This window comes from Apium graveolens, chromosome 8, assembly GCF_009905375.1.
Source record: "Apium graveolens cultivar Ventura chromosome 8, ASM990537v1, whole genome shotgun sequence".
Lineage (NCBI taxonomy): Eukaryota > Viridiplantae > Streptophyta > Magnoliopsida > Apiales > Apiaceae > Apium > Apium graveolens.
Window position 1 is genome coordinate 223,376,259 of NC_133654.1, and position 20,716 is coordinate 223,396,974.

The following is a 20,716-nucleotide window of genomic DNA, read 5'->3' on the forward strand; positions in this document are numbered from 1 at the left end:
GCTGATGTGAACGATATCTTGATAGTTAATAACAATCCAACATGTGAGTTAAAAGATACAAATACAGAACCGGTAATTCATGAACAAGATTTTGTTGTGGAAGGTGAATTACAAGCTAAAGATGTTGACGAGGTACAAGGGATAATTGATTACCCGGAACCTTAAAATACAGTGACCATATCATTAGATACTTATAGACAATAACAATCACCCCTAAAGAGAATACAACACTTAGGGGTCATTTGTTAAATCTGAACAGTCATTTCTGGATGATAAAAATTTCTGGATGATGAGAATTCTGAAAATTTAATGAATGATGTTATTTGTTAAAAAAATTTATACATTATCTGGACGATGATAATTTCTTTTAATATTAATTTTGTTTAACAATTTTTTTTGAGATTGATATTAATATTAAGATTAAGATTAGAATCAATATATTAAATTAAATGAGTACATGAATAACACACGTCAGTCTTAACAATTACCGTAATCTCTAAAAGCACGTAAGTTAATTTTTTTATTGCATATATCTTCTTCTTCAGTGACTTTAGAGAAAGTATACTATTATTCTAACTTATTGAGCTTGATGTCATATTTTTGTCATTCGATTTACCAATAAAAAATTTAGTTTTATTCCCAAAAACAGTCAAGAAAAAAGATCAATAAATAAATACAAACCATGTGCTTTGCTTGAATACCAAAATTGTATAAGACATCAACATATTATTTTGAAATATATAAGTAAATGAGTATCTGGACGATATGGGTGAGAAGTTGGTGAGTGGGTCGTCCAAGTTTTTTTTCTTTCATCCAAATTATATAAAAATTAACAAACAATCTTATCGATACCATATTCTAGATGAGCCTCCAAAATCTCTCATCTAGTTGTTATCAAATGAGCCCTTACATATTTTCTCATAAGCCAATACATGGAAAATGAGAGATCATCCATCTTAATCAACTATTATATCCTCTTTCAGGCTGTCACGATGGTAGATTCTTCATCTAGGATTTAAAAAAAGAAGAGAAGAAATAGACATCAAATATAATTTGATATTTAATATAGGTAAACTCAAGGAAACAACTAAACATGGCATATCTAGAAAAAAATCTTTACAAAACAGAGGGAACAAACAATTTCATATCCCGGAAAGGTATGTATTGCCTACCATAAATACTTATAATGTAATAGGAAATGATCCTGAAACAGCTTTGATATTACAAATAAGAGAAAATTTGGGTCTCATGCTTGTGTTTGGAAAAGATAAAAGACTTTGATAGAAATTTAAAGGCGTTTTAAAGGATAACTGATCAATCTTATCTAATAGGTTGATATTGGTAAATCATCTTAAATTTTGTTAATGGAATTATTCTCAATTTTATCAAGGAATATTCGAGGTGTAGTGGATTTCACTTATAAGCATGATCTTAAATTCTCATATTACAAAATTGTCCCAGCATGTTCAGAAAACTAAATGCCAAATCTGGAATAAATAGATAAAGATTCTCTTTGGATTAAGGATGGTCATGGTTGGACATTAACCCCCTAAGACGATCTATCAAGTGGCCTTTTAACTACTTACAATAGTTAGGTAATCGAGTATGTCTATCATCATATCTCAAACTATTGGATTGGGTTCCATGTAAAGTTAATTAAGAAAGATATCATCTTTTCATACCTGAATGTATATGCTCATATTAGGTTATACCTATAGTTTCAACTCTGGGAAGACCTAAGTGTTGCTTTTTCTTGATTACCGACAAGATCCGTGTAAATGACCCCTAATCGTGGATGTTCATAAGTCTGAACATTTTGACATAGCTTCATCTCGTCATGAACCCCCGATTCATAGCATAAGACGAATTATTTTTGATGTCAATTTCATGCCAATAAGTTATAGTTATGCATAATGCTAGTATCTGAAAATTCCCGACGGAGCTATCTTTCAATCGTATTGGAATTATGAGGATAATTTGTATATGGTTGTGGGTGATTTCAACAATATTTGCACTCAGGAAGAGCGAGAAAACCTTTTTGTACGCAGTTCAGGATTTAAGACTATTCAACGAATTCATTAATAATTTATAGTTGATCGAAATTTCTATGACATGAGGAACTTTTATGTGGTTTGGTCTTAGTAGTAATAAAAGTAAGTTACAGGGCCTTCGATACCAAAAAGCGGTTGGAGATAGGTTAATGGATCTATAAACTGCTATCTAGAATGAATTTGGATCACAAGTCACTCTTAATCGCCTCAGAGCCATTTAACTGGGGTCATAAACCCATCAGATTTTATCTTCAAATTGGATAATCAGAAGTTGTTGGAGATAGGTCAATCGACCTCTAAACTGCTCCCTAGATTGATTAGACCAAAATTGTTAGATCTGGATTGACTTGTGAGGGGTTGTTGGATGATATAGAGTCAAACAATCTCAAAGCTATTTTATGTCTCGTGTAACTAAGTTGTTGTTATGTCAAAATAAAAGCTATAACACAAATTTTATAGACATTTAACGGCGCACACGTGTCGTCTCAATAAATTATGGGGCTCTGTGCAAAATTTGATAATAAACACCAATTTTTAATATATATATATAATTATATTATTCTAATATAATTTTATAGTAATATAATATTTAAATAAAAAATTAACAATAAAATGTAAGACAAATTTTACTTTTTATGACTATTTATCTTATTTATTAGATATTTGTCTAATACTTTATGATATTTATCTTATGTTCTATGAATATTTGTCTTCATAGAAAATAAGATATTCATAGAAAATAAGATATTCATAGAAAAAAGACAAATATTCCTAGAGAATGACAAAAAAAAGATATATGATATTTGTCTTATTTATTTTCTACGAAAATGACAAATTTTATTGATAAGCAATTTTATAATTTGAATGTTTTATAATTTATTAAATACTTTATTTACTAAAAGTAACAAGGTTTTTAAAATTTGGCGGCAGTAAAATTTCCGCATGCGGTGAAGTATCTATGTCGCGATACTATCAATTGAAAAAATAACAAAAATAGCCAATTTTTTTTTAAAAAATTAACCAAAATAGCCATTCTGAAAAATGTGGCCAATATTAGTCGATTGAATACTCCACTGTCAGTTGGGTATCTTAATTTATATAAGATACTCCACTGGTAGTTGGGTATTTCATATATAAAATACTCCACTGACAGTTGGGTATCTCATATAAAGTAAATACTCCACTGACACTTGGGTATCCCATCGGCTAAACTTGGCAAACTTTTCAGAAATTGATCATTTTTGTTAATTTTTGTATAAAAATAGGTTAAATTTGTCATTCACCCCTATTAATTCTCAGGGTTTGGTTTGAAGTGCTTTAACGTAAGTCTAAAAAAGGTGTATCTCGCCAACATCACTTTAAATCCGCATTCTGATTTTATTCATTTATATTTGCTCGAGCGATTTTTCAGGTGTTTCTTCAGGAAAGCACCTTTCATGTAACAGTAAAAATAACTTAAACAAATTATTTTAACTAGTCCAGGAACATGAAAACGTGGTTAAACATTGAAGAGTAACTTTTAAAAAAATAAAACTTATACTTTTTAAGCACACATCTAGAGATTTAAAAACATGAGAACATAGGTTTCAAAACGAAGTTTGGATATTCATCATGTTAAAAGTCGGGTGACAAAATAATTAATATGATATCTAAGTAAAAGTTGTAACCAACAACGTTCATGGATTGTCTTCATGACTCCATATATAAACATGACTATGATATAAAAATTCAACAAAAATGCATAAAGAATGGGAACGAAATCTATGGTTGTCCAACCGAATATTAATGGGCAATGGTAAAGTGTAATTGTCATAGTACCACTATAATGTATATACCATCATATTGCATATCAACCTAACAGAATATAAAGAGAATAATTATGTAATTTACCCTATGTAATTTACCCAACAGACCAAGGATGTAGTATATATACAATAGTAGCCTCTCTGAGTAGGTCTAGAAAACAACAGTCGTCAATTATGTCCACTCCATATTTTCATATAAACTCTAAAAAAAATATCGTTGACAAGCTACTGCTTTTCTTAAAAGATAAGGATAAGTAGTCCAAGAACATTAACTATGTCATCCAAAAAAAAAAGGGCAAACATCTAAACATTTAGTCTATCTATCCAAATGTAACATCAAATTCAAACATCTCTTTAACGATAAAGCAAAACTTAGTTATCGCCTAATTAATGATCCACACAACCTCTCTCTGGTCCCCATAACCAAGACTAGTTGATGATAACTGAGTAACACGAATATAAATTATATCAAAAACATAGGTCAAAGTTTGATGCAAAACATTTAACTTAGTATGCCTGGTAGCTAAATCCAAATCTTGACAGAGCAACATCGAACCAGGTTTCCAAATAATAGAGAGTAACTACTTTTTATGGTTAAACAAATACAAAATATTTAACTAAGTATATATTTTATAGGTAGCTTAGAAATTTAAATTTAATTCTCTATATCAACAAAAAATGAGTCAGACATTACAATTTATATTTGATTTGATAAACTTTTTAATATATTACATAGTATTCTTTTATGTTATAATATCATATCTCAAACACATCTGACAATTAAGTAACTTTAGAGTAGCTAGCACGGCTTTTTATGTTTGGAAATATTCAATATCTTATCTAGGTATCAAATGAATGATATAAGGTTAGGGTATAAAAAACATAATTTTCTGCAAAGGTAATCAATTAAATTATACATTCCATTTTCTTTGAAAAGGTTCAACATTTTTTTTCATTTATCTTGAATGCTAGCCAATTTTATTGAATTTTTTTTCATGTTCTTGTTAGGTCCCAATGTGTTTGTAGAAGGGGGGGGGGGGTTGAATACAAACAGTACCAAATAATCGAATAAATGCGGAATAAAAATGTGAAACAAAATTCAAGTTAAATAAAAATATTATTAAACTTGAAAGGTGTTACAACAACTGTATCGATTACAAGGTATTAATCTCAAATCAATTATCACAAATCTAGAATAAATTCGATATGAACTTTTTCTATTTTTGCAATAATTAGAATCAAATGCTAAACGCGATTTGAGATTAAGTTCTAGGGATTTTGATCCGCTAGATTGTTACACAAGAACAAGATAAATAATTCTAGTGGTTGAATTTAACATTAACAAACTAGAATTTAATCTTGATGATTTGCAGATGAAGAATAAAATGTTTCAAGGCGGCTGCTTTCTTTTTTTTGTTCTTGGATGTTTTTTGTGTGTGTTTTTTGAATGACTTGGTCTTCTACTTCTTTTATCAAACAGCCGAATGGAAAATTGATCTGGTATGACAATCCTTTGCTCAGTAAGACTTTCGGTGTGACAATCTTTAGAGCTAGCAAGACAATCAAAATGAACTAGCAAGACTTTCGGTATGACTATAGATTGTCATACCGATTGTCATATTAATTCAAATGAATTGTCTTGCTGAATTAATAAGTGATTTTAATCTAAATAATAATTCTATCAAGACACTCAACTGAATTAGCATGACTTTCGGTATGACTATCAATTGTCATACCGATTGTCATACTAGTACAATCAGTTGTCTTTTTAGAATTAAAACAGATTTTAACCAAATAAAAATTCTGAAAACCTTAATATTAATTCTGAATTAATTAATCAATTAATTCAATTAATCAATAAATTAATCTTTGCAGATATAATTTATTTTCTTAATTAAATTATATGACTTAATTAATTAATAGAAAATTAATACTAACCCTGAGCAACATCCATTCTTCTGACAATCTTCTGAAAATCACTGAGAATTATGAATCAATTCCACCACTTCAATGTTGACACTCGATGTACTGTCTGGTTCATGAGTGACTAACTTCCGTGACGTTTCTTCATGTGTTGACTTTGATACTCTGATTTTCTTCAGATTAAATCCTTGTAATTAATGATACTCTGACGAGATCTCTGTCACTTGATTAAATCCACGATCTTGATTTATATCACTGAGGCATGATCAACTTCTTGAACTTCTTCCAGTGAATTAACTCCTCAAGTCTGTAGATGAACCTTGTTTCTGAATCCTTTGACAGATATTACTTTGCGAGATCTCTCTGACGGTCGATCCACTATTTACTTATTACATTCTTATTTGAGTTGAGTTGAATCCTCGAATATACAAATAGGCTATGACATATGACTTACAATCTCCCCCTATTTGTTTGTTAGACAATAACACACAAATACCTAGAGGATAACTCAACTAACAAATAAGAAAAAGATATAAACAGAAATGCAAAGTAAATAGTAGAAAAGTTCTGGACTAGATTTAATATTTTCCAGATTCCAAGTAGATGTTCCTCTAGACTGAACATATCTTCAAGTAGTTCCATCTTCATTTGTACAACCACATTTCCTGTTGAGAAGCCCATATCTCTTGCTTCTCCCCCTATGAGAATCAACTGATTAAAGAAGATCACCTTCGTTTTACCACCTCTCCCGTACAATAGGATCCGCAGATAAAAACCAATGGTACTCCCCTAACAGCTTCTTCCCTTACTAGGAAATCACCTTGTGTTTACCACCTCTCCCGTACAATAGGATCCGTAGTTACAAACAACAATGGTGTGGTGTAGTGTACATTTTTAGGATCTTTTTCTTCCTCCCTGCTATTTCTCCCCCTTAGTTGAGGAATCCTCCAAACTATTACTTAAGCTTTTATCTCCCCCTTAAAGAAGGAATGTATGCCGTCATCTGAAGGAGTTCTCATATTTCACTTGGTTGGAAAAGAAATAACAAGTAGTTTCTCTTTCTTCCTCACTGTGAGTGTGTGATTGTGTTTAGTGTACCTCACATGAGTTTCACTCTTCTCTCCACTCGTGTTTACACTCATTCTCACAAGTGTATCACTCTTCTCTCATAGCTCCATAATCCAGCTGTACCTGCAAGGAAAATCACCTTAGCCATCCTTAAGGAGGTCATAGGTGGTGCAATGGGAGTTCACAAATCCCCATCCTTGTTAAACTCGTCAGATGAATCTGAGTCATAATTTACAAGTTGCTAGTTTCCCTTTTAGGGTTCCAGATTTGAATTCTGGGAAGGTAAACAATGATCCAACGAATTTAGCATAAAGATCAAAGTTCCCTTCTAATGTCTGTGAAGACATTTCCTTGTGACTTATCAGGTAATATCTGAATCATTGTCAACAAGTTGCCGATCTGCGCCTATGTCAGATCCACTATCCGCAGATGCATCCAGAGGATTTAAGCCTGGGGAGGTAGATACTGACCACTGACATATGGCTTTTGGATCAGTATCCTCTCCTAACACCTGTAAAGGCAATTGGTCCACTAACGAACCTTGAACAATCGAATCTGACCTTAAAATGGTCGAAACTCTTGTTTCCGTCAACTCATCCTTTGTGTGTGTAACCTCTCCTTGTGCATCAAGAATTGATTATGTTTGAAGTGGTGACACTACATCGGATACCTTGGCCGACAGGCAAAATTCAATAGACTCACCCTGTTGAGAGAATGAATCTAGTAACTGTTTTTGTGCCTTTTCAGCCATTACATCTTTTTGAGAAGATGTATGGGGGCTAGCAGTTGTCTCGGTTTAAATACTACTCATCTATGTAGGAGACAGAGCTACTGGGTTGACTACAGAACCTTCCTTATGTGGTGTACTAGGCACTATCTCCCTCAAGCTCATTCATACTACATTTAGTGGTAAGAGAGTGTTGGTTGGTTCTGTTTTTGTGTTTGTCTTTACAGTCTGGGATAGACGTTGTGGGTTTTCAACCTCATGACTGTCAATGAAAGAAAGTCATTGGAGACTGAACCTGTAACACAGAACATATGGTAATAGAGAGAAAATGATTTACAATAGTGATTTCAAAAGATTTTACATGAAATAAGAAATCACTAATATAGAAAGAAGTTTGATTTTGATTTTCAATATGAATGAGTTTTTGATAAAACATTGATCACTTAGGGTAAAGTCTAAGTAATTCTCATTCATGTCAAAAGCTTACAAATATCTGCAACATAATGTTAACAAGATATCATTGACCGATACTTGTCAAGTACTTTATATACTAATTGTTATGTTGCATAAACAATATATCACTGCACATATAAAATAATATGATTGTGCCTAGTGATAAGATAGTTATAAATATGACGACTCTACTTATTCATATAAAACTGTAACTGCAGTTAGAGTGCCATACCATGTCCTTGACGATTGCTTGAGCAGTATACTAGTTCATACCAACCTGAAGTGAGATTGTGAAGAAGAGATTGCATAGTCCAATAGATCTGCAGCTGCAAAGTCCATGAACTGTGGTGCACTGACTTCTTCTTTTAACTCACCAATCAGGAGTACACTTGTACACATCTTACTAGAGTACAATTCCAAGAGTAATGTGCAGCAGGTGTCTGATATGTCGTAATATTCTCAAGTCTCGTCATTGGTGCTATATGTTAGATACTGCTTCCTGATAATAACCTAGCACAATATACAAAATTACAATGATAACATTCCCAGCTTGCAAACAGCCATATCCCTCAGATAAACCTTTGCTGTTATCTCCAAAGGTAACAAGGGGGCCAGCTTTCTCAACCACATTTGATAGCAGGGCTCTATCTCCGGTCATATGTCTTGATGATCCACTGTCAAGAATCCACACTACCGGTTATACTTGTTTAATGCCCTGCACTATAAATGGATTAGACCTTCTTCGGAACCCAAACTTGGTTGGGCCCGGCATACTTGTAGAACTGTCCTTTGTCAGGAAAAACAACATTTTTAATTTTAATTGCCTCAACTTTCTCAATGACTGAACATTTGACCTTGTAAACAGCGTTAACAAATTTCTGTTTAAGCTTAGGCATAAATGTCTCCTTTCTAGCCTTAGAAGGACTAGCAGTCTTAGACCTATCATGCTTCTTGTTATTCACATGCTGACGAGGAGTAGTCTTATCATTAGACACATGCTTACCATTAAAATAAGCATACATCATATTAAAAGCACAAGACATACAATTAGCAACACTACATGCTTTATGAGAGTGATTAATAGCAGGCAATTTATGCATGGTAGACATGGCATTATTGTTATCCATCTCATGTGTGTCTGAGTTAGTCTCAGTTGCTTTCACAACTTTGACTGGAACTTTCGACTCACTTGACTTGGAAACAATCTTCTCATTAGCAAGATCTTCAGCACGTATTTCTTCTTGAATAACAGAAGAGGTCGCATCAAATGGTTCAGCAATTGATGCTTTATAGAGGGGTTCATCAACACCCTTAAGCACATGTGGTACTTCCCTCCCTTTAGCACAGACATGAGGAGGGGAGTTTATGCCTAATTCTCCAATAGCAGCATTGTAATCATATCCTATTCCAGATGTTTGATTAACAGCTTGCTTACTGTAGAACTCTTTAGCCTTCGAACAAGAATTGAAGTAGGCTCTAACCTTAGTCTCAAGACCGGTGATCTTGTCTTTGAGAATAGTTTCGAGTTTTCTATAACAGTCAACTCTATTCTCTAGAAAAGATACCTGTTCTTTTAATTTGTCTTGATTAATATGCACAAGTCTTAATTCATTGACCTCTTTCTCAAGGTCTGTGATCTTTAAACTTAACAGTTCATTATCACGACGTGCACAATCTAAGTTACCTCTTAGATGATAAACCATTTCAGCATCAAAAAGTTTTACCTCTATTCTTGATGATGAAGCTTTTCCATCAATAGCCATAAGAGCAAGATTTCCTTCATCTTCATCTTCACTGTCAGTATCATCCCAGCTTCTTCCCTTTGCCAGATAAGCCCTTTCAGAGTTCTTTCTTACTTGCTTTGGCTTCCTACATTCTGTGGCAAAGTGTCCCAACTCATTGCAGTTATAGCATCTAATGGTGCTTCGATCAACCATCCCTGTTTTGTACCAACCACTGCTGGTGTTAGAGGATGAAGATCCACCTTTCTGGAATTTGTTGTAGTTGGACTTGTACTTAAGCTTGGGATTCCTCCTGAATCTGACATGGGAGAATCTCTTGACAATTTGGGCCATTGATTCATCTTCCAATTGCTCCAGCTCTTCCAAGGAATAAAAATCATCACTTGATTGATTTGTAGTAGGAGGATCATATTCTGCTACTAACTCATTTTCCTCACCCTTGGAAAACTGTACCATTCTTTCTAACTGTTGAGATTGTTGTTGTTGTTGACCTTCAGCTACAAGTGCAGTAGATGTGCTGACCATTCTATCCTTCCCGTAGACTTCCTTCTGTTGAATCTGCTCCAACTCATAGGTTTTTAACACTCCATAGAGCCTGTCCAAAGAAATCTCACTCAGATCTCTAGCTTCTCTAATGGCAGTGATTCTATGTTCAAGATGAGCTGGCAGTGTTAAAAGGAACTTTTTGTTGACCTCCCTGATTGAATAATACTTTCCATTGATGTTCAGGTTGTTGATCAACGCATTGTACCTCTCAAACACTTCAGTAATTCCTTCTCCTGGATTTGATTTGAAATGTTCATATTCAGAGGTTAGGATTTCCAACTTGTTCTCCCTAACTTCCTCTGTGCCTTCATTAATCACCTCAATAGTTTCCCACATGTGTTTGGAATTTTTACAGTTCATCACATGTCTGTTCATCAAGGGATCAAGGGAATCAATTAATATTAATTGAAGGCTGGCATCCAAGGAGGCTTCTTCCTTCTCAGCAGGAGTAAAATCTTCAGGCTCTTTTGGATAGGTTCTAGCTTCAGTAGTCACCACACCATCTATTATTACCTCCGGTTCAATAACCATCGGAGTTTTTATACCCTTCTTTAACAAGTTTGAATATTTGGGATTTGCAACTTGTAAAAATAATAGCATCTTCTTCTTCCACATGATATAATTCTCTTTATCAAATTGTGGAATTTTAACGGTTCCAACTTTATGTGAAGTCATTATGAATTTTTGAATAAATAAAAATTCAAGGAGTTGAAAAATCACAAAAGTCTAGGATCTTGATTTGTTCGTTAATTAGAAGGCTCTGATACCAATTGTTAGGTCCCAATGTGTTTGTAGAAGGGGGGGGGGTTGAATACAAACAGTACCAAATAATCGAATAAATGCGGAATAAAAATGTGAAACAAAATTCAAGTTAAATAAAAATATTATTAAACTTGAAAGGTGTTACAACAACTGTATCGATTACAAGGTATTAATCTCAAATCAATTATCACAAATCTAGAATAAATTTGACATGAACTTTTTCTATTTTTGCAATAATTAGAATCAAATGCTAAACGCGATTTGAGATTAAGTTCTAGGGATTTTGATCCGCTAGATTGTTACACAAGAACAAGATAAATAATTCTAGTGGTTGAATTTAACATTAACAAACTAGAATTTAATCTTGATGATTTGCAGATGAAGAATAAAATGTTTCAAGGCGGCTGCTTTCTTTTTTTTGTTCTTGGATGTTTTTTGTGTGTGTTTTTTGAATGACTTGGTCTTCTGCTTCTTTTATCAAACAGCCGAATGGAAAATTGATCTGGTATGACAATCCTTTGCTCAGTAAGACTTTCGGTGTGACAATCTTTAGAGCTAGCAAGACAATCAAAATGAACTAGCAAGACTTTCGGTATGACTATAGATTGTCATACCGATTGTCATATTAATTCAAATGAATTGTCTTGCTGAATTAATAAGTGATTTTAATCTAAATAATAATTCTATGAAGACACTCAACTGAATTAGCATGACTTTCGGTATGACTATCAATTGTCATACCGATTGTCATACTAGTACAATCAGTTGTCTTTTTAGAATTAAAACAGATTTTAACCAAATAAAAATTCTGAAAACCTTAATATTAATTCTGAATTAATTAATCAATTAATTCAATTAATCAATAAATTAATCTTTGCAGATATAATTTATTTTCTTAATTAAATTATATGACTTAATTAATTAATAGAAAATTAATACTAACCCTGAGCAACATCCATTCTTCTGACAATCTTCTGAAAATCACTGAGAATTATGAATCAATTCCACCACTTCAATGTTGACACTCGATGTACTGTCTGGTTCATGAGTGACTAACTTCCGTGACGTTTCTTCATGTGTTGACTTTGATACTCTGATTTTCTTCAGATTAAATCCTTGTAATTAATGATACTCTGACGAGATCTCTGTCACTTGATTAAATCCACGATCTTGATTTATATCACTGAGGCATGATCAACTTCTTGAACTTCTTCCAGTGAATTAACTCCTCAAGTCTGTAGATGAACCTTGTTTCTGAATCCTTTGACAGATATTACTTTGCGAGATCTCTCTGACGGTCGATCCACTATTTACTTATTACATTCTTATTTGAGTTGAGTTGAATCCTCGAATATACAAATAGGCTATGACATATGACTTACAGTTCTTAAAACGTCAACTACACATTCAGTTAACTCCATTCAAAAAATAACCAAATTTTGCAGTTATTTAGATACATTAATTTACTTATATTTACTTTTTAAAAAGTTAAGCAAAGTACTCAGTGCTAAAAAATAAGAAACAGAGTTATGTGACATCAATGTTAAACTGACAAAAATATATATTAGTTTATTAAATTAAAATTTTAGGTGTTGAGTAACATTATGCCTTGGTATATTCACCATCTTCATTTCATTATCAAGATTGGAAGGATTATCTATCTTCTTAATAAGTTTACAAATGATAGAAAAATGATCAAAATATCAGAGATGCGGGTAATAAAGACAATTATTATATAAGCTACGCGTAAACAAGATTAAAAAACATTATTTAATATATGTAATATAAAATTAGGCGAAAAATTCATATAAATATATACATAGTAATAAACTAATTGTGCTTGTGTAAATAACCTTTGATGAATACCTCACAAAACTGCATTGATAGATTTAAGATAGATAATGTCAAACCATTTTAAATCATCAAGTATCCATGTCCTAGCCTCTGCGCAATCTATTTATATTTGATCAAGATATCAAATAATAAAAACAACAAATTTTAAAAAACATACAACAACTTATGTATAAAAAGGAACTCAACTATAATTAACTAATGTTAATAATAAGAACATATAATAAAATACATGACGGGTACATAGGGTCAGTACCACTTATTAGATATTGTGTATACTAGGAATTGAATACAGAGGGGAGGGGTGAATGCACTTTAATTCTTTTTGAGTTTTTCCTTGAATCTAATCCGGTTAAATGTTATAACAACTCGAGATTTGTGTGTATATGTGTATTTAAGATATGGAATCAAAAAGGAACAATCACAAACAAGTACTCGAAACTTAATATTTCTATTAAGTTTGAATGTTGTTACAACCTACATTTGTAATATACAAACCCATCTTCTGTTTCTCAGATAGTTTTAAGTGTTTTGCAATCCTAATCTCTTGAAAAATCGTATACTTAATACACAAAACTCACGTAGCTATAAAGAAGGCCTGATATAATTATAAAATTGTGTACAAGTATGTCTTTTACATTTTTGACATGACTTTTAAATATTACAATAAGATATTATAAATTGTGTTAGTACAAGTGGAATGCCGACACCTTGTAACTTTACTTCCTTTTGTCCATAAGATATACCAGGTTCTTCAAACTGCTTTTTCTTAAATTACTCTTCAAGCTAAGTTATATACATTACCTTTCAGAGTTCTATGAAGTAATCACTCATAGATTGACATACTGATTATCCTTTTTCTGAAATAGCTTCCAATTGTTTATCTTTATTGTGAACCTCGAGATTGTTTAAGTATTCATTTGATAACTCTGAGTTAACTATTAGAGAACTGACTTACTTGAGTCAACATTTCTAGGACTTCTCGAATTGGCTGTATGGTTGACTTCTCGAATCCGGCTTTGCATACTTTTCGAATCAGTTGAATCTATCAAGTTACTCAGACTTCTCGAATTGGCTCAATTAGCATTTCTTAAACTAGTACAAATGCACCTCTCGAATCAGTGTAAATGTATTTCTCGAATGAGTTCCAAGACTTCTCGAATTAGTATATTTAGGAACTTCCCGATTGGTTCAGTCTTTACTTTTCAAATTTGGACTTAGTGATTTTTTTAGGCAAAACACATCTTTTAGCATACGAACTTTACTTCTTTTTTCGATATAGTCTATGAACTTTTAATTTAAAATTAAGAACCCTAAACTTCTTAATATTAAAAGGCCTGAGCTAACGGCAGTATAACGGGATCAAACAGATGTACATTTGTCTCTGACTAGACTGATACATGGATAATATGACATCTGATGTGGCAACTCTTTCCAAACATAATAAAATGTATATTAATTTCTCGCACCAACTAAACCCTAATTTTCACCCTTCTTATTCAAGAAGTAATTATGTTTCAACTGTAAAATACAGAACTACGATCCTTGTCAAGGTTAGTATTTTCTTGTCTATGTGAGTTGTATGTAACTTCATTTTATATATTTAAGTACTCTGATTGTATTATCACTTTATTTATATTGTGAGATCCATGTGTGAGTTAATATACTTTTTAATTATATTTGTATCAATGATTGTAGTGGAACTTCTTATAACTTTCTTATCATGGATTACTGTAATATTTTATTTTTGAGGATCACTGTTAGGGGTTGTTGTTTTAATTTGGATTTTATTTTACAGGATGTGTGACAAATTTGTGAAATTAGTTATTCATAATTGGGGGGAAGTTGATTAAATGAAATGATAATAAAGAAAAGTCCTGCTATTTGGGTGGTGCATTAAATGTCGTAGATAATCATTTTGACTTGGATCATTTGTCATTAGTAAATATAAGAGCTTATGCTAAAGATTTGGGTTACATAAATGTGGACAAGGTATGGACAAATAATAAAATTTCTGGGGATGCTATTGAATTTGATGATGACTCTAAAGTAGGACATATTGTTAACAACTTGAGCCATGTAGAAACTCTGGATATATATATTGAAGGAGTACCGGAGCAAGGAAGAATCACAAATAAAAATAATACGACAGAGATTATCTCAGGGCTAAAGATTATAAGTGATGATGATGGTCCAATATTAACAGATGATGAGGAAGAGGAGTTAGTAGAAGTAAGAAAAAAAAAGTGAGAGAAGCAGAAAAAGCTGAGCTCAAGGATGCTAGAATTACCAGAAAAAAGAGAGGCACCGGTGCTGAAACTGATCCAATAGAGTTTGAACAAGTTGATAATGTTGATTCAGTCTTGGGTAAGTATTAAGAAGGAAGAGAAAGTGAGGGCGAAGAAGTGAATTCAGAGTACTATGATAGTGATAAAATATGAGAATATAACAGTGACGTGGATGACGAGGCAGACAGTCAACTAACTAGAAGAGATGGAAGAATATATTTTGATGAATCATCATATATTCCATAATTTGCAGTAGGCATGGTATTTGACAATGTAGAGCAATTCAAGATGGCGATATATAAATATGTTGTAATGAAGAGAGTTGGCGTGAAATTTGTGAAGAATGAGGGTGTTCGGATTAAAGCAGTTTACATATCACCTTGTCCTTGGAGTATATATGCCAATATAGAGAGAAATGATAACACTTTTATGGTTAAAACTTACATGCCTAATCATAAGTGTTATAGAGTTAGTAGAAACTCAATGGCAAATTCAAAACTTCTAGCATCTCTTCTACAAGAAAGGCTTACAATACAACCCTATATGAAGTTAAAAGATATACAGGCCATATGCAGGTCAGACTATAAAGTCCATATAGGCATTCCTACTTGTATGAGAGTGAAGCAAAAGGTAAATGAAAAGATTCTGGGAGATTACAAACTGCAATATGGACTATTACATGATTATGTTGAGGAGGTGTTGACAACCAATCCTGGATTAATATTAAAAGGATATCTTCGATATATTATTTATTTTGGTATTTGTACGATTAAACATAAAATTAAGAACACATAGATCCTCTCCATTAGGACATAAATTTATTTAATCCAAATCAAAGTCAAAAAGTCAAACTAGCAAAATCATGTCTTTTAAACAGATAAAAGAGATATTCCATTCTTGTAAAATATCAAAACTATATCTTTATGGAATATATCTCTAAAGGCAATATGATCAAAGAAGAAACATCAAGATATGATATTTCTTAGATCTGTGTTGCAACATGAATATGGCAACACGCTCGAATAAGGAATATGTCATAAATATTCTTTAGAGGTCTCATGCTATATCAAAAATACTTAACTCTTCGCTCCAAAATATATCTCTATATATATCAAAAGATTTTTTATTCAAAGATTATTAATATTCATGTTTGGAATATTAATATCCAGTTCTGCAACTCACTTCTGTATACTTACAGTAATTTTCTCTCGGTTCGTAAAATCAGCATTTCTCGGAGAAAATTATTCAAAAATACTAAAACACATTTCCTATCATCCAAATATATCTTATTTTGAGGTGGTGACCCTTGTGTTATGCACCAGTAAAAATACTTGTAAGGGTGTAAAGGCTTCTCCGGCTACTAAAGGAGCGAGTTTATTATAAGGGAAAATCCCGAGTCCGGGAGAGAAGCTCAGGGACTGGAGTAGGGGTGAGCGAATCTATTAGAGTTTGCGCCATCGTGAACCACGATAAAATCACCGTGTGGTATTTTCTTTCCTTGCACTTTATTTTCCGCACATATAAACTGCAAAACCACTCGGTAAAGTTTTAAAAAGAGATAAATTATTTTAAAATGCCATAACAATTTTTAAATTGATAATTAAGCTATTCAACCCCCCTTCTACCTTAAAATAGCCCACTTACGGGACCTTACAATTGGTATCAGAGTGGTGCTTTTTAACGTGTTTGTTAAATGATTTACAGATTTATAGGCACAACAAAAAGTGATCCGGAATGGCATATATTAATCCCGTTGGATGTGGTGAAGGTCTATCTAGCTCACGACCTCCTCTATTTGATGGCACCAAATTTACAACATGGAAAATGAGGTTTCGCATTTATGCTAGATCTCAAGGTGTCAAAGTTTGGATGGCTATCGAAGACGGTGTTCGCATTCCTACCAAAACTATCAATGACATCATCATCGAAAAGAAGGTTAATGAATACAACTTAGAGGAAGAAGCCACAATGAATATAGCCGCCAAGGCGGAAATGGTTCTCACAAGTACACTTGCAGAAAAAGAATATAAAAGAGTAAATAATTACAAGTCGGCACAAGAAATGTGGAACAAATTAGTGGTAACCTATAAAGGAACCAATGATATAAAGGATTCTCGGATGGATACATTGATCCAAAAATATGAGAACTTTAAACTCCAAGAAGGAGAAAATATCATCGATATGGAAACAAGATTTAGTCATATTATTGATGAGTTATCTCAACTTGGAAAGAATTATACTCAAAATGAAAAGAATAGAAGAGTGCTCAAATCTCTATCTCCTAGTTGGAAGGTTAAAGTCACTACTTCAAAAGAGATGCACAACTTAAATGAGTATAAGATTGATAACCTATTCGGAAATCTTCGTGCTTACGAAGAAGATAATATTCCAGAAAAGGTTGCTCCAAAAGTGGAGGATAAAAATAAAAATATGGCTCTAAAGGCCATATTAATTGATGAAGATGAAAATGACGAGGAGTTAAATGAGGAACTCCAAAATCTCGATGAGAGTGAAATTGCTCTACTCACGAGATAACCCTGTCGTGTGCTTCAAAGCAAAGCTCAAAGATATGGAAAAGGCTTCCTAAAATCAAATAATCAACAAAGAGTGTTTAACTCTAATGGAAGGCCAAATTACTCTCAAAATTATTCTTCCAACTATAAGAGTAATTATCCGTCAATGAGCTACAATAAAGGCAAAGGCAATCAAAATATAAATACCTATAGTAATGCCAATGCGTCTACAAACCATCCTGTTTACACTCCTCCAAAACCTAAAGATCCATCTCTGGAAGAAACACAAGATGTGTGTTTCGAGTGTAAACAACCCGATCATTATAAACGAGAATGTCCTAAACTTTCAAAGGGACGAAGTCTCGTGGCTGAAAATGGTTGGGATCTAAGTGAAGATGAAGAAGCTCCAGAAGCTAGTGAAGAAGTGGTGAATCTATGCTTAATGGCTCCCGGAGATGAAACTACCTCAATGAAAATCTCCTCTTCAAATCAAGAGGTAACATCTAACTATGTCTCAATTAAATCTTTATTATATGAATCTAATTTATCTCTTTTAGATATGAATAATCATAATTTAATTGAACTTGTAGTAAGTTATAAGAATAAATATAAAGATGTTGAACAAAGGTTTCACTTATTATGGTCCGAGAAGATGAAAATTGAGTAAATTCATCATACTCAAAATAAAGAATATACTCGTATGATGGACTCAAAATTCCAAGATAAGAATGAGATTACATCTCTAAAAGATCAAAACCATCTCATCAAGATTGAGGTAAATAAACTTTAAGAAAATATACTCAATCTTGAAATGGAGAATATATCATTAATTCTCAAAGACGAAGAGATGGAACGTGAGAAGATACAATTGGATGATAATATTTGTAAACTTCACGTTGATCTATTGAACTTAAAGATTCTAAATAAATCAAATGTTCAAGATAAAGAAACATCTTATAAAGACAATCTTGATAAAGAAAATGAGCTATTAAAAATCAATGAGCTTAAACATGAAGCTCTAAGGTTAAAAGAAGAAAATTATAAACTCATAGCTCAAGTTAAGGATCAAGAAATAATTTTTAACAACAAGATTGATGCCTTAAAGAAAGAAAATGAAAATCTTGAAGAAGTCATTCAAAGATTTACAAAAGGAAATAAGATGTTGGATCAAATGGTGCATACAAAAACCTCATATAATCATGAAGGTTTGGGATATAATAAGAATTCTCTTTTTAAAGGAAATACTCGAAGATTTGTATCACCAATAAAGACTTCACCCGAATCACCATCTTATAAATGTTCTTATTGCAATAAAATGGGACATACCATTCTATGTTGCAAATTCAAGAATGGTGAAATTAAGGGGAAACATGTATGGATTCACAAGGAAACATACAAGAAAGATGATAAACATGTGCCTCACAAAAATATGGAATATAAGAATTCAAGGAAATAATGGTCTCATCAACCAACTATGTTTCAAACTAGAAACACACAATATCATGTAAATGGTAATGCATTTAGAAGGCAACAACCTCTTGGTAGAAATGCTTATGCTACTTACCATGCTAATAATAGATATAATATTTATCATGCTCCACCAAGATTTCATGATAGCTCTAGGTATTATCAACCTCAAACTAGGCCCTATGCATCTAGAAATATTTATATGCCTAATGATATTTATACCATGCCTAGATTCTCTCATAAATCAAATGTTATATATGATGTACTAACCCCAGGACCCTCAAGACAAAGGGGTACCTATAAATTTAACTAATCATGTATGTAGGTTTGTCTTTCCGCGAAACAAGACATATGGTACCTTAATAGTGGATGTTCAAGTCATATGACTGGTAATAAATCACTCTTGAACAACATTCAAAAGGTTATTGCGGGGAGCGCAACATTTGGTGATAGTAGTAAAGTAAACATTGTCGGCCTCAGAGATATCGGAAATGGGAAAGTTAAAATTTATGACGTTCAATTAGTCACTGGGTTAAAGTACAATATTCTCTCCATTAGTCAATTATGCGACAATGATTACAAGGTAATTTTCTACACTACTCATTGTTCTATATTAGATAAATTTAGAAAGTTGGTTCTGTTATGAATATGTTGTGTACTTGATGATTACCTAAACAAAACATCTAAGTAGATTTTTCTTAGTGAAATAATGTAGCACTCGACAGATAAGAGTTTTAGTCCCGACGGATAACTCATTATAGTCCCGACGGATGATTAACTTATTATCCATCGAGTGAGTAGCTTATGTAATAATAAGTTTGTAGCACAGTGTTGTATGCACCTTTGTATAGAATCTGTAGTAGCATATAAGTCATGTTGACTTTAACTAGATATGCAGAATAGGTTGATTAACTGTACATAAGCAATGTCTTGTAATTCTGTATAAGTGAAGTGAAGTCAAGTGCCAAAATAGCTACCAACGGATGATTAACAAAGTTTCGACGGATGATCAAATGACTATCAACGGATGTTTAACATAGCAGTCGACGGATGATCAATTAAGTCATCGACGGATAATCAATTAAGTCATCGACGGATGATCTGAAAGTCGACGGATGATCATATCAAGATTCAAACATCAGTTGAACAGTGAAAGCTGACACACAGCCGTTGAGTTGGATACAAGTACACTGTGGAAGCCCATTACTGGGTAATAGAGGACAAAAAGCAGCAAAGATCAAGACTGTTAGATTTTATATTTGTTCAGTTCTTTTAACTTTGTAATCTTGGTAATATATATAAACCAAGAGAGTAGCAAATAGAAAAATAACTGAGATAGCTAAGAAACAACAACAGAGAAATCTTTGTAAGCACTTTCTTTAGCATTTCCTGTGTTCTTAGCAGTTCTATTTGTGTAAGCAGCTGTGAGCATTTCTGTACACAGAGTCCTCTCGATATATTAAATATATCTCTGGTGGAATAGTTTAAATCCACCAGAAAGTTTTTAAAGACTCTTGTTT